This window comes from Eschrichtius robustus, chromosome 1, assembly GCF_028021215.1.
Source record: "Eschrichtius robustus isolate mEscRob2 chromosome 1, mEscRob2.pri, whole genome shotgun sequence".
Classification (NCBI taxonomy): Eukaryota; Metazoa; Chordata; class Mammalia; order Artiodactyla; family Eschrichtiidae; genus Eschrichtius; species Eschrichtius robustus.
This window is the reverse complement of record NC_090824.1, coordinates 62,819,477-62,831,931: the sequence shown is the minus strand read 5'-3', so window position 1 is coordinate 62,831,931 and position 12,455 is coordinate 62,819,477.

Sequence of the window (12,455 nt, the reverse complement as noted above, 5' to 3'; positions counted from 1 at the left end):
TTCTTAAATGCACACTGATATGACAGCTGTCACATATAATCTAACAAAATTGTTTTGAATGAAGTTAAAGACAACTAAGCGCTGCTAGAGCCATCTTATGGAAAAAACCAAACGAACTTTACAGCCAACCCAATAAAAACCCCAGACACTGAGGCTTCCCTTGGTGACCTTCCCTGGTTGGTACTGTCACGTGTACTGCTGGGAGAATTAAGCACTGTCCATGCAACTCCCCTGGGAAAAAATAACTAGGAGCTTGCTCCTGCTTTGTCCTGGACTCCACCCCAGGTGTCTTTTTCCCTTGCTGATTTTAATCTGTATCCTTTTGCTGTAATAAACCATAACCATGAGTATAACAGATTTTCTGAGTTCTGTGAGTTCTTCTAGCAAATCTTCAAAACTGAAGGTGGTCTTGGGGACCCCTGACTTAGATACATGTAGTGAGTAGCTCATGTGTATGTCATGTGTGTAATGAGAAGGCTAGAGAATGAGGCTTAGCATCATGACAGAACCTGCACAAAAAGCATGGTTCACTATACTTCTTGTCAGGCCAGGACCACTGGAATGATCAGGGTCTACTAGTTTTGTGTTTTGGGCACCCTACTGATGAGTAGTGTTCCAGGAGAATTCCAGCTTAGGGCATGTGCTGCCCATCCCGTCTTGCTGTGCTGATGGTGGGAGGATGGATCTGAGTGTGTAAAGCTCTAGGACCTTTGACTGCTCTTGTGGGAAAACAGTGCACACATCTCAGTCAGCAAACACTCATCATCTATCATCTACTGCTCTGGGCCCTGGGGGTATGTTGAAGAACAGGAAAGGTAATTCTTCAAAATGGTATTGATGTGTATTTACAAAGGAGTAATGGATGCTGGGTAGCCAAAAAATAGCAACTGTCCACTTCAGTGTTTAAAAGACTCAATCTTTCTAAGTTTCAGTTTCCTGTAAAATGGGGCTAAGAATGATTGTCTAGACTGTTGTATAGATTCTATGAGATGATCTTTATGCTTGGCACACAGAAAACACTCAGTAAATGGTGTTTATTGTTGTGTCTAAGAATGAGAGTTCTGAATTCTGAAGTCAAACTGCCAGGGTTCAAATTCTAGCTGCTTGTTAGCTCTTGATCTTATGTAAGTTATTGAACTTCTCTGAGTCGGAATGTCTTCACATATGTGCAACCTGGCAGTTGCACGGGTCTTGCACTTGGTTTAGTGCTCTGCTACTGCTGCTGCCTTGAAATTATTAATGATTTTTGAAGAAGGAGCCCTGCATTTTCGTTTTGCACAGGGCCCTGCAAATTATCTAGCTCTTCCTGTCTCTGAGCTTCAATGTCCTCATGCAAAATGGAGATAATAATATAGACCACATTATTTTTCAACGGTCTCATTTTTAACTCTTGGTTTAAAAGTTTTTATCCTTTTTCATTTGTCTCCTTTTCAGATATAATATTATCACACTGTGCTCATATGGGTCCATTTCATTTATTTTATAGAAAGAAAGCCAACTCCATTTCCTATGGGAAAGTGATATCTTAGTAAGTCAAAGCATACACAGTCTCACGGTTCACAGTGAATACTCAAACACTGAATGTTTCAACATCTTTCACAGAGGACCCAGTGTTTATTTATATAAGGAAATTGTTGCATTTAAAACTGAAGATATAATAAAATGTAGAACAATTCATAAACTTGTATAATAGAAATATAGTCGGCCCTTAAAGATTGGTGCTTTGATGCAGAGCAGGGTATGACAGCAAACTCCAGTCCTGTTAAATGCCCTCTTAGAAATAATTCTTGCAATTTAGGTGCCTGCTGTCTAGGGCAGAGAGAAATAAAGAACTACGTCCCACTATACAGGAAAAAGTAAATTTCAATGAAAGATTGAAAAGGAATAAACCATTTCTGAGTGTTACTAGCACAATAGCATAGTTGTCTTTTTTTTTTTTTTTTAGCATCTTTATGGGAGTATATTGATTTACAGTGTTGTGTTAGTTTCTGCTGTATAATAAAATGAATTAGCTATATGTATACATATATCCCCATCCCCTCCTTCTTGTGTCTCCCTCCCACCCTCCCTATCCCACCCCTCTAGGTGGTCACAAAACACTGAGCAGATCTCCCTGTGCGATACAGCTGCTTCCCACTAGCTATCGATTTTACATTTGGTAGTGTACATATCTCCATGCCACTCTCTCACTTCGTCCCAGCTTACCGTTCCACCTCCCCACGTCCTTAAGTCCATTCTCACGTCTGTGTCTTTATTCCTGTCCTGCCCCTAGGTTCATCAGAACCATTTTTTTTTTCTTAGATTCCATATATATGTGTTAGCATATGGTATTTGTTTTTCGCTTTCTGACTTCACTCTGTATGACAGACTCTAGGTCCATCCACCTCACTGCAAATAACTCAATTTTGTTTCTTTTTATGGCTGAGTAATATTCCATTGTATATATGTGCCACATCTTCTTTATCCATTCATCTGTCGATGGACACTTAGGTTGCTTCCATGTCCTGACTATTGTAAATAGTGCTGCATTGAACATTGTGGTACATGACTCTTTTTGAATTATGGTTTTCTCGGGGTATATGCCCAGTACTGGGATTGCTGGGTCATATGGTAGCTCTATTTTTAGTTTTTTGAGGAACCTCCATACTGTTCTCCATAGTGGCTGTATCAATTTACATTCCAACCAAGAGTACAGGAGGGTTCCTTTTCTCCACACCCTCTCCAGCATTTATTGTTTGTAGATTTTTGATGATGGCCATTCTGACTGGTGTGAGGTGATACCTCATTGTAGTTTTGATTTATATTTCTCTAATGATTACTGATGTTGAGCATCCTTTCATGTGTTTATTGGCAATCTGTATATCTTCTTTGGAGAAATGTCTATTTAGGTCTTCTGCCCATTTTTGGATTGGGTTGTTTGTTTTTTTGATATTGAGCTGCATGAGCTGCTTGTATATTTTGGAGATTAATCCTTTGCCAGTTGCTTCATTTGCAAATATTTTCTCCCATTCTGAGGGTTGTCTTTTCATCTTGTGTATGGTTTCCTTTGCTGTGCAAAAGCTTTTAAGTTTCATTAGGTCCCATTTGTTTATTTTTGTTTTTATTTCCATTTCTCTAGGAGGTGGGTCAAAAAAGGATCTTGCTGTGATTTATGTCATAGAGTGTTCTGCCTATGTTTTCCTCTAAGAGCTTCATAGTGTCTGGCCTTACATTTAGGTCTTTAATCCATTTTGAGTTTATTTTTGTGTATGGTGTTAGGGAGTGTTCTAATTTCATTCTTTTACATGTAGCTGTCCAGTTTTCCCAGCACCACTTATTGAAGAGGCTGTCTTTTCTCCATTGCATATTCTTGCCTCCTTTTATCAAAAATAAGGTGACCATATGTGTGTGGGTTTATCTCTGGGCTTTCTATCCTGTTCCATTGATCTACATTTTTGTTTTTGTTGCAGTACCATACTGTCTTGATTACTGTAGCTTTGTAGTATAGTGTGAAGATAGGGAGCCTGATTCCTCCAGCTCTGTTTTTCTTTCTCAGGATTGCTTTGGCTATTTGAGGTCTTTTGTGTTTCCATACAAATTGTGAAATATTTTGTTCTAGTTCTGTGACAAATGCCATTGATTGTTTGACAGGGATTGCATGGAATCTATAGATTGCTTTAGGTAGTATAGTCATTTTCACAATGTTGGTTCTTCCAATCCAAGAACATGGTATAACTCTCCATCTGTTTGTATCATCTTTAATTTCTTTCATCAGTGTCTTATAGTTTTCTGCATACAGGCCTTTTGTCTCCTTAGGTAGGTTTATTCCTAGGTATTTTATTCCTTTTGTTGCTATGGTATATCAGAGTGTTTCCTTAATTTCTCTTTCAGATGTTTCATCATTAATGTATAGGAATGTAAGAGTTTCTGTGTGTTAGTTTTGTATCCTGCTACTTTACCAAATGCATTGATTAGCTCTAGTAGTTTTCTGGTAACATCTTTAGGATTCTCTATGTATAGTTTCATGTCAGCTGCAAACAGTGACAGCTTTACTTCTTCTTTTCCAATTTGGATTCCTTTTATTTCTTTTTCTTCTCTGATTGCCGTGGCTAGGACTTCCAAAACTATGTTGAATAATAGTGGTGAGAGTGGGCATCCTTGTCTTGTTCCTGATCTTAGAGGAAATGGTTTCAGTTTTTCACCATTGAGAATGATGTTGGCTGTGGGTTTGTCATATATGGCCTTTATTATGTTGAGGTAAGTTCCCTCTATGCCTACTTTCTGCAGGGCTTTTATCATAAATGGGTGTTGAATTTTGTCAAAAGCTTTCTCTGCATCTATTGAGATGATCATATGGTTTTTATCCTTCAGTTTGTTATTATGATGTATCACATTGATTTCAATATATTGAAGAATCCTTGTATTCCTGGGATAAACCCCACTTGATCATGGTATATGATGCTTTTAATGTGCAGTTGGATTCTGTTTGTTAGTATTTTGTTGAGGATTTTTGCATGTATGTTCATCAGTGATATTGGTCTGTAGTTTTCTTTTTTTGTGACATCTTTGTCTGGCTTTGGTATCAGGGTGATGGTGGCCTCCTAGAATGAGTTTGGGAGTGTTCCTCGCTCTACTATATTTTGGAAGAGTTTGAGAAGGATAGGTGTTAGCTCTTCTCTAAATGTTTGATAGAATTTGCCTGTGAAGCCATCTGGTCCTGGGCTTTTGTTTGTTGGAAGATTTTAATCACAGTTTCAGTTTCAGTGTTTGTGATTTGTCTGTTCATTTTTTTTATTTCTTCCTCTTCAGTCTTGGAAGGTTGTGCTTTTCTAAGAATTTGTCTGTTTCTTCCAGGTTGTCCATTTTATTGGCATATAGTTGCTTGTAGTAATCCCTCATGATTCTTTGTATTTCTGCAGTGTCAGTTGTTACCTCTCCTTTTTGATTTCTAATTCTATTTGTTTTAGTCTTTTCCCTTTTTTTCTTGGTGAGTTTGGCTAGTCATTTATCAATTTTGTTTATCTTCTCAAAGAACCAGCTTTTAGTTTTATTGATCTTTGCTATCGTTTCCTTCATTTCTTTTTCATTTCTTTCTGATCTGATCTTTATGATTTCTTTCCTTCTGCTAACTTTAGGTTTCTTTTATTCTTCTTTCTCTAATTTCTTTAGGTGTAAGGTTAGGTTGTTTATTTGAGATTTTTCTTGTTTCTTGAAGTAGGATTGTATTGCTCTAAACTTCCCTTTTAGACCTGCTTTTGCTGCATTCCATAGGTTTTGGGCAGTCTTGTTTTCATTTGTCATTTGTTTCTAGGTATTTTTTGATTTCCTCTTTGATTTCTTCAGTGATCTCTTTCGTTATTTAGTAGCGTATGGTTTAGCCTCCATGTGTTTGTATTTTGTACAGTTTTTTTTCCTGTAATGATATCTAGTCTCGTAATGTTGTGGTCAGAAAAGATACTTGATATGATTTCAATTTCCTTAAATTTTCCAAGGCTTGATTTGTGACCCAAGATGTGATCTATCCTGGAGAATGTTCCATGAGCACTTGAGTAGATAGTGTATCCTGTTGTTTTTGGATGGAATGTCCTATATATATCACTTAAGTCCATCTTGTTTAATGTGTCCTTTGAAGCTTGTGTTTCCTTATTTATTTTCATTTTGGATGATCTGTGCATTGGTGAAAGTGGGGTGTCAAAGTCCCCTACTATTACTGTGTTACTGTCAATTTCCCCTTTTATGGCTGTTAGCCTTTGCCTTATGTATTGAGGTGCTCCTATGTTGGGTGCATAAATATTTACAATTGTTATATCTTCTTCTTGGATTAATCCCTTGATCCTTCTGTAGTGTCCTTCTTTGTCTCCTGTAGTACTGTTTATTTTGAAGTCTATTTTGTCTGATATGAGAATTGCTACTCTAGCTTTCTTTTGATTTCCATTTGCATGGAATATGTTTTCCATCCCCTGGCTTTCAGTCTGTATGTGTCCTTAGGTCTAAAGTGGGCCTCTTGTAGACAGCATGTATATGGGTCTTGCTTTTGTGTCCATTCAGCCAGCTGCGTCTTTTGGTTGCAGCATTTAATCCATTTACATTTAAGGTAATTATCGATATGTATGTTCTTATGACCATTTTCTTAATTGTTTTGGGTTTGTTATTGTAGGTCTTTTCCTTCTCTTGTGTTTCCTGCCTAGAGAAGTTCCTTGAGCATTTGTTGTAAAGCTGGTTCGGCAGTGATGAATTCTCTTAGCTTTTGCTTGTCTGTAAAGGTTTTAATTTATCTGTCAAATCTGAATGAGATCCTTGCTTGGTAGAGTAATCTTGGTTGTAGGTTTTTCCCTTTCATCACTTAAAATATGTCCTGCCACTCCCTTTTGGCTTGCAGAGTTTCTGCTGAAAGGTCATCTGTTAACCTTATTGGGATTCCCTTGTACGTTATATTTTGCTTTTCCCTTGCTGCTTTTAATTTGCTGTATTTAATTTTTGATAGTTTGATTAATATGTGTCTTTGCGTGTTTCTCCTTGGATTTATCCTGTATGGACTCTCTGTGCTTCCTTGACTATTTCCTTTCCCATGTTAGGGAAGTTTTCAACTATAATCTCTTCAAACATTTTCTCAGACCCTTTCTTTTTCTCTTCTTCTTCTGGGACCCCTATAATTCAAATGTTGGTGAGTTTAATGTTATCCCAGAGGTCTCTGAGAGTGTCCTCAATTCTTTTCATTCTTATTTTCTTTATTCTGCTCTGCAGTAGTTATTTCCACTCTTTTTTGTTCGAGGTCACTTATCTGTTCTTCTGCCTCAGTTATTCTGCTATTGATTCCTTCTAGGGAATTTTAAATTTCATTTATTGTGTTGTTCATCATTGTTCATTTACTCTTTCGTTCTTCTAGGTCCTTGTTAAACATTTCTTGCATTTTCTCATTCTATTTCCAAGATTTTGGATTATCTTTACACTCATTACTCTGAATTCTTTTTCAGGTAGATTGCCTCTTTCCTCTTCACTTGTTTGGTTGGGTGGGTTTTTACCTTGCTCCTTCATCTGCTGTGTGTTTCTCTATCTTCTCATTTTGCTTCACCCTACTGTGTTTGGGGTCTCCTTTTCTCAGGCTGCAGGTTTGTAGTTCCCGTTATTTTTGTTGTCTGCCTCCAGTGGCTAATATTGGTCCACTGGGTTGTGTAGGCTTCCTGGTGGAGGGGACTGGTGCCTGTGTTCTGGTGGGTGAGGCTGGATCTTCTTCTTCTGGTGAGCAGGACCACGTCTGGTGGTGTGTTTTGGGGTGTCTGTGACCTTATTATGATTTTAGGCAGCCTCTCTGCTAATGGGTGGGATTGTTTTCCTGTCTTGCTAGTTGTTTGGCATGGGGCGTCCAGCACTGGAGCTTGCTGGCCATTGGGTGGAGCTGGGTATTATCATTGAGATGGAGATCTCTGGGAGAGCTCTCGCCGATTGATATTATGTGGGGCCGGTCAGTCTCTGGTGGTCCAAAGTCCTGAACTCGGCTCTCTCACCTCAGAGGCTCAGGCCTGACACCAGGCTGGAGCACCAAAACCCTGTTAGCCACACGGCTCAGAAGAAAAGGGAGAAAAAAGGAAAGAAAATAAATAATGAAATAAAATAATTAAAATTAAAAAAAATTTTAAATTATTAAAATAAAAAATAAAAAAGTAACAACAAAAAAAAAGAGAGCAACCAAACCAATAAATAAATCCACCAATGATAACAAGCACTAAAAACTGTACTAAGATAAACATAAAAATCAGAAACAAGTTAGTTCCAGACAGCAAACCCCAAGTCTACAGTTGCTCCCAAAGTCCACCAACTCAATTTTGGGTTGATTCGTTGTCTATTCAGGTATTCCACAGATGCAGGGTACCTCAAGTTGATTGTGGGGATTTAATCCACTGCTCCTGTGGCTGCACGGAGAGATTTCCCTTTCTCTTCTTTGTTTGCACGGCTCCTGGGGTTCAGCTTTGGTTTTGGCCCCACCTCTGCATGTAGGTAACCCTCAGGCTTCTGTTCCTGCCCAGATAGGACAGGTTTAAAACAGCGCCTGATTAAGGGGCTCTGGCTCACTCATGCCAGGGGGAGGGAGGGGTATGGTAGTCATAACTGGAATACAAGGTGTGCCTGTGGCAGCAGAGGACGGCATGACGTTGCAACAGCCTGAGGCGCGCTGTGTGTTCTCCTGGGGAAGTTGTCCCTTGATCACAGGACCCTGGCAGTGGCGGGCTACACAGGCTCCCGGGAGGGGAGGTGTGGATAGTGACCTGTGCTTGCACACAGGATTCTCATTGGCTGCAGCAGCAGCCTTAGTGTTTCATGCCTGTCTCTGGTATCCACGCTGATAACTGCGGCTCAGGCCCGTCAGCTCGTTTAGGCAGTGCTCTGAATCCCCTCTCCTCATGCACCCTGAAACAATGGTCTCTTGCTTCTTAGGCAAGTCCAGACTTTTTCCTGGACTCCCTCCTGGCCAGCTGTGGCACACTAGCCCCCTTCAGGCTGTGTTCACGCAGCCAATCCTAGTCCTCTCCCTGGGATCTGACCTCCGAAGCCCGAGCCTTAGCTCCCAGCCACCACCCGTCCCCACGGGTGAGCAGACAAACCTCTCGGGCTGGTGAGTGCTGGTTGGCACCGATCCTCTGTGTGGTAATCTCTCCACTTTGCCCTCTGCACCCCTGTTGCTGCGCTCTCCTCCATGGCTCTGAAGCTTTCCCTCCTCCACCCCCCGTTCCACCAGTGAAGGGGCTTCCTAGTGTGTGGAAAGTTTTCCTCCTTCACAGCCCAGAGGTGCGGGTCCCGTCCCTATTCTTTTGTCTCTGTTTTTTCTTTTTTTCTTTTGCCTTACCCAGGTACGTGGGGAGTTTCTTGCCTTTTGGGAAGTCTGAGGTCTTCTGCCAGCGTTCAGTAGGTGTTCTGTAGGAGTTGTTCCACATGTAGATATATTTTTGATGTATTTGTGGGGAGGAAGGTGATCTCCACGTCTTACCCCTCTGCCATCTTGAAGGTCCACCCATAGTTGTCTTTTTAAACAGAGTACTTGTGTTTAATTTTCACCCATCAGCAGGTAGGAAGACAATGGAAAAAAATGAAAATAGCTTCACAGTATCAACAGAGGCCTATTGAGGCAATAATAGGTCTGACGTAAGCATATGTTCAAATCCTAGCAATGTAAAAATTTTCACATTTGGATTTCTATCTTCAACACTAGAAAATTAAGTGTTGGGTGTGAAATCCAGTACCGTTTGGAGTCCCAAACAAATGTCTCTAAAAGCTTAGAGGCATCTAAACATGCCACTAAGTGGGGTTTGTGTGTGTGTGTGTGTGTGTGTGTTTGTGTGTGTGTGTGTGTGTGTGTGTGTGTGTGTGAAGGTAGGAAGTGCTTGAGAATGCCTCAGGATGAGAGGAAAGCACACTTCAGGTTTGCTTCTCTTGGTGGCCTCGTGAAGGCCTATATGCAAATTGACCAGTAGTTTGCAATTTGGCAAACAGGGTCTATTTCAGTTCGGAGAGAAGCTGTATTCAAAACTTAGAAAAAAACTTTAAGAAACTCATTAAAAAATTACCAGTGGAAGCATAGTTTGTAAAAAGTAAGAACACCCGAGTTGAGTTAAAAAATGAAATGACTAAAATTCATTGAATGAAAATGTATTCCTCCTAACTTCATGACTATATGATTAGAAATGAAAAAAGAGAAAGAGAACATGTACAGTCACATAAGCAGGCTCTGCATTACAGTGAGTGAGGGTGGCAGTGAGCATGAAAATGGTGGACCCTTCTTCAATGAAGAGCTTTTAATTTTGCAATTAATAGAATGTCTGCTTTATTTTGCACCAAATTTAAGCTCACAATGTTCCCTCCACTTGAACTTGAACAAATAAGAGGAAAACGAGCAGTTGGCATGGGGTCCAGGGATGGGATTGTGAGAAGAGCATGTGGTTTTAAAAGTCATCGTTCATGAGTTCATGTAGTAGGCTGAAAGCTTCTCTTACAACCTCGAAGGTCAACGGTGTAATAATGCTCTTTATTATCATAATTATTATAAATAGTTACATTTCACCACTTTGACTGTGGCACTTTGTAAAATTACTTCTGAAAATAGTTTTTCTTCCGTGTCCCCACTCCCACTGTGCCCCCCTGCCCCTTGCCAGAGTGGCAGAAGGGAATTACTGGTGTTGAATCATGAAGGGAACCGGGAGGATGCAATAGAGGATGGGGCACAGACCACACACAGTGCCCGTATCGGGGAAGGGGGTGAGCGAAGGGTAAGAAAATATCAATGGTTTCATTTCCTGCCATGGGAAAGTGATTGGATTTCAACTTGGAGCGTTTAGGGTTGAATCCGGGATTCAACTGAACTGCTTGTGGAATGTGAGTGACACATCCTTTTTGTGTGCTCACGTGAGGTACATATGTGTTAGATTTTTTTTCAAGAGCCCCAGAAATAACAACATAACTTAAATCCATTCCATGGAGTTGGTCAGAGTGTTAGGAAGAAGTCCAGCTGCATTCTACAGCATATATGGGGACTTAGGCTGGTAGAATAGTCTAGATTTTAGATTTAGCAACTTTTGTGCTTTTTATTAAGTTCAAGAGAGGGATGAAGGGGCTTATGGTAGGAGTGAGAAGCCTTGGCAAAACAACTTCTTACAACATTCCCGGAGAAGGAAATGCTAAAAACCTTATAGCTGGCAGAGTTTTGGGGAAATCATAGACTTGAGGATGAAATCTAAAAATGGAATGCCTCCTATGGTATGGAATGTGGAAAATTTTCAAGAGGGATTTTATATTTTTCATGTTAATGAAATATTCTTGCAAAAGAATGTAACTTTTGCTGTAATGTAATTAGGCAAATAGGTTGCTAACTTGAAGGCATAATTCATTCCAGGCATTTGTTAAATTCTAGCCATGATAGAATTTTTGCTACCTGGTTTTGGCATTGGATGAGCAGAGATATTTTATACTCAGTGTTTCAAACCTGATGGTGTCATCCACGTGTGAGCTAAGACATACTATCATAGTTGGCTAGTTTATAAAGTGTTACATACAAGAACAGTCTCCCAGACCTAGAGGTTTAGGTGTTTGAAAGACACTCAATGACACAATCAAAATGAAAAAATCTTTTCCTTCTAACTGTTGCTCATTGATTGATTCTCACCAATACCCAGCCTTTTCTTTTTACCTTGTCCCTATCCTTAATAGATTGGGTAATATTTTGACTTTTGAAGGACAAAGACGCAGGGCATTCCAAGCAGATCAAAAAGCACCAGCCAAGGCACATAAGCATGGAGGTGTCGGGGATGGTCGAGTTACCCAGAGTGTCTGGAGATGTGATGTGATATTTTAGTGGGGAATAAGGGGTGGAGGTGAGGTTAGAAAGAGAACGTTGTAAGATAGAAGCAAAAGATAGATTGAGGTCAAATTGCAAGGGCTATTGAAGGTCTGTGATCTGTGATTTCGAAAAATGAGTCTGGTGGCAATGTGGAAGCGGCATTAAAGAGGATGAAGTACAGTAAGGTCAGAAAACCAATTATGTTGTTGCCTGATGAAAGAGGATGAGGCCAACTCTGCCCGTGTCAGTAGGAAGGGGGGAAGGGATGAGAAAGTTATTTCCTAGGTAGAGTTGAAAGGATTTGGTGCAAGACGGATGAGATGCTGAAGGGGAAAGGACGAGTCAAAGGGGACCCAAACCCAGGTGGCTGGGAAGATGACTTCATGGTTTATTACTGAAATGGGGAACTTGGGAGCAGGACTGTGCTGGGGTCGGGGGTCTTGGGGTGGGTGTATTAGTTTCCTAGTGCTGATAGAATACAACAAAGTGGGTGGCTTGACCAAATTATGTGTTACAGTGCTGGAGGCCAGAAGTCCAGGATCAAGGTTTCACAGCGTTGGTTCCTTCTGAAGCCTCTAGGCCTGTTCCAGGACTCTCTTCTAGCTTTTGGAAGTTCCTTGGCTTGTGGCATCATTACTCCAGTCTTCACATGGCATTGTTCCTGTGTGCATATCTGTGTCCAAATTTCCCCTTTTTATAAGGGCACTGGTGATATTGGACTAGGGGCCTGTGCTACTGCAGTATGACCTCACCTTAACTAATTACATTTGCAATGACCCTATTTCTGGCATAACATCTGTGAATAATGTCAAATTCAGGGTACCGGGGGTTTGGACTTCAACATATGAATTTTCAGGGGAACACAATTCAGTTCACAAAAGTAGAGTAGGTGAGGTGATAATGACAAGCTTTAGGTTCCTGTGGGCCCAATGTCAGCAGGCTGGTGGAAACAGAGATATGAGCTGACCACAGAGATTTAGTCATCACTACATATAGGGATCACTCATGTACTAGAGAATTTTCTGTGGAGTGTTTTATAGCTGCGGGAGTGAAAGCATTTGCCTGGAGAAGAAGAGAAAGAGGAGGAACATCATTTCTCTGAGTATCCCCTTATGAGTCAGGCTTTCTGTCCAGTGTGTAGACAGCTGCT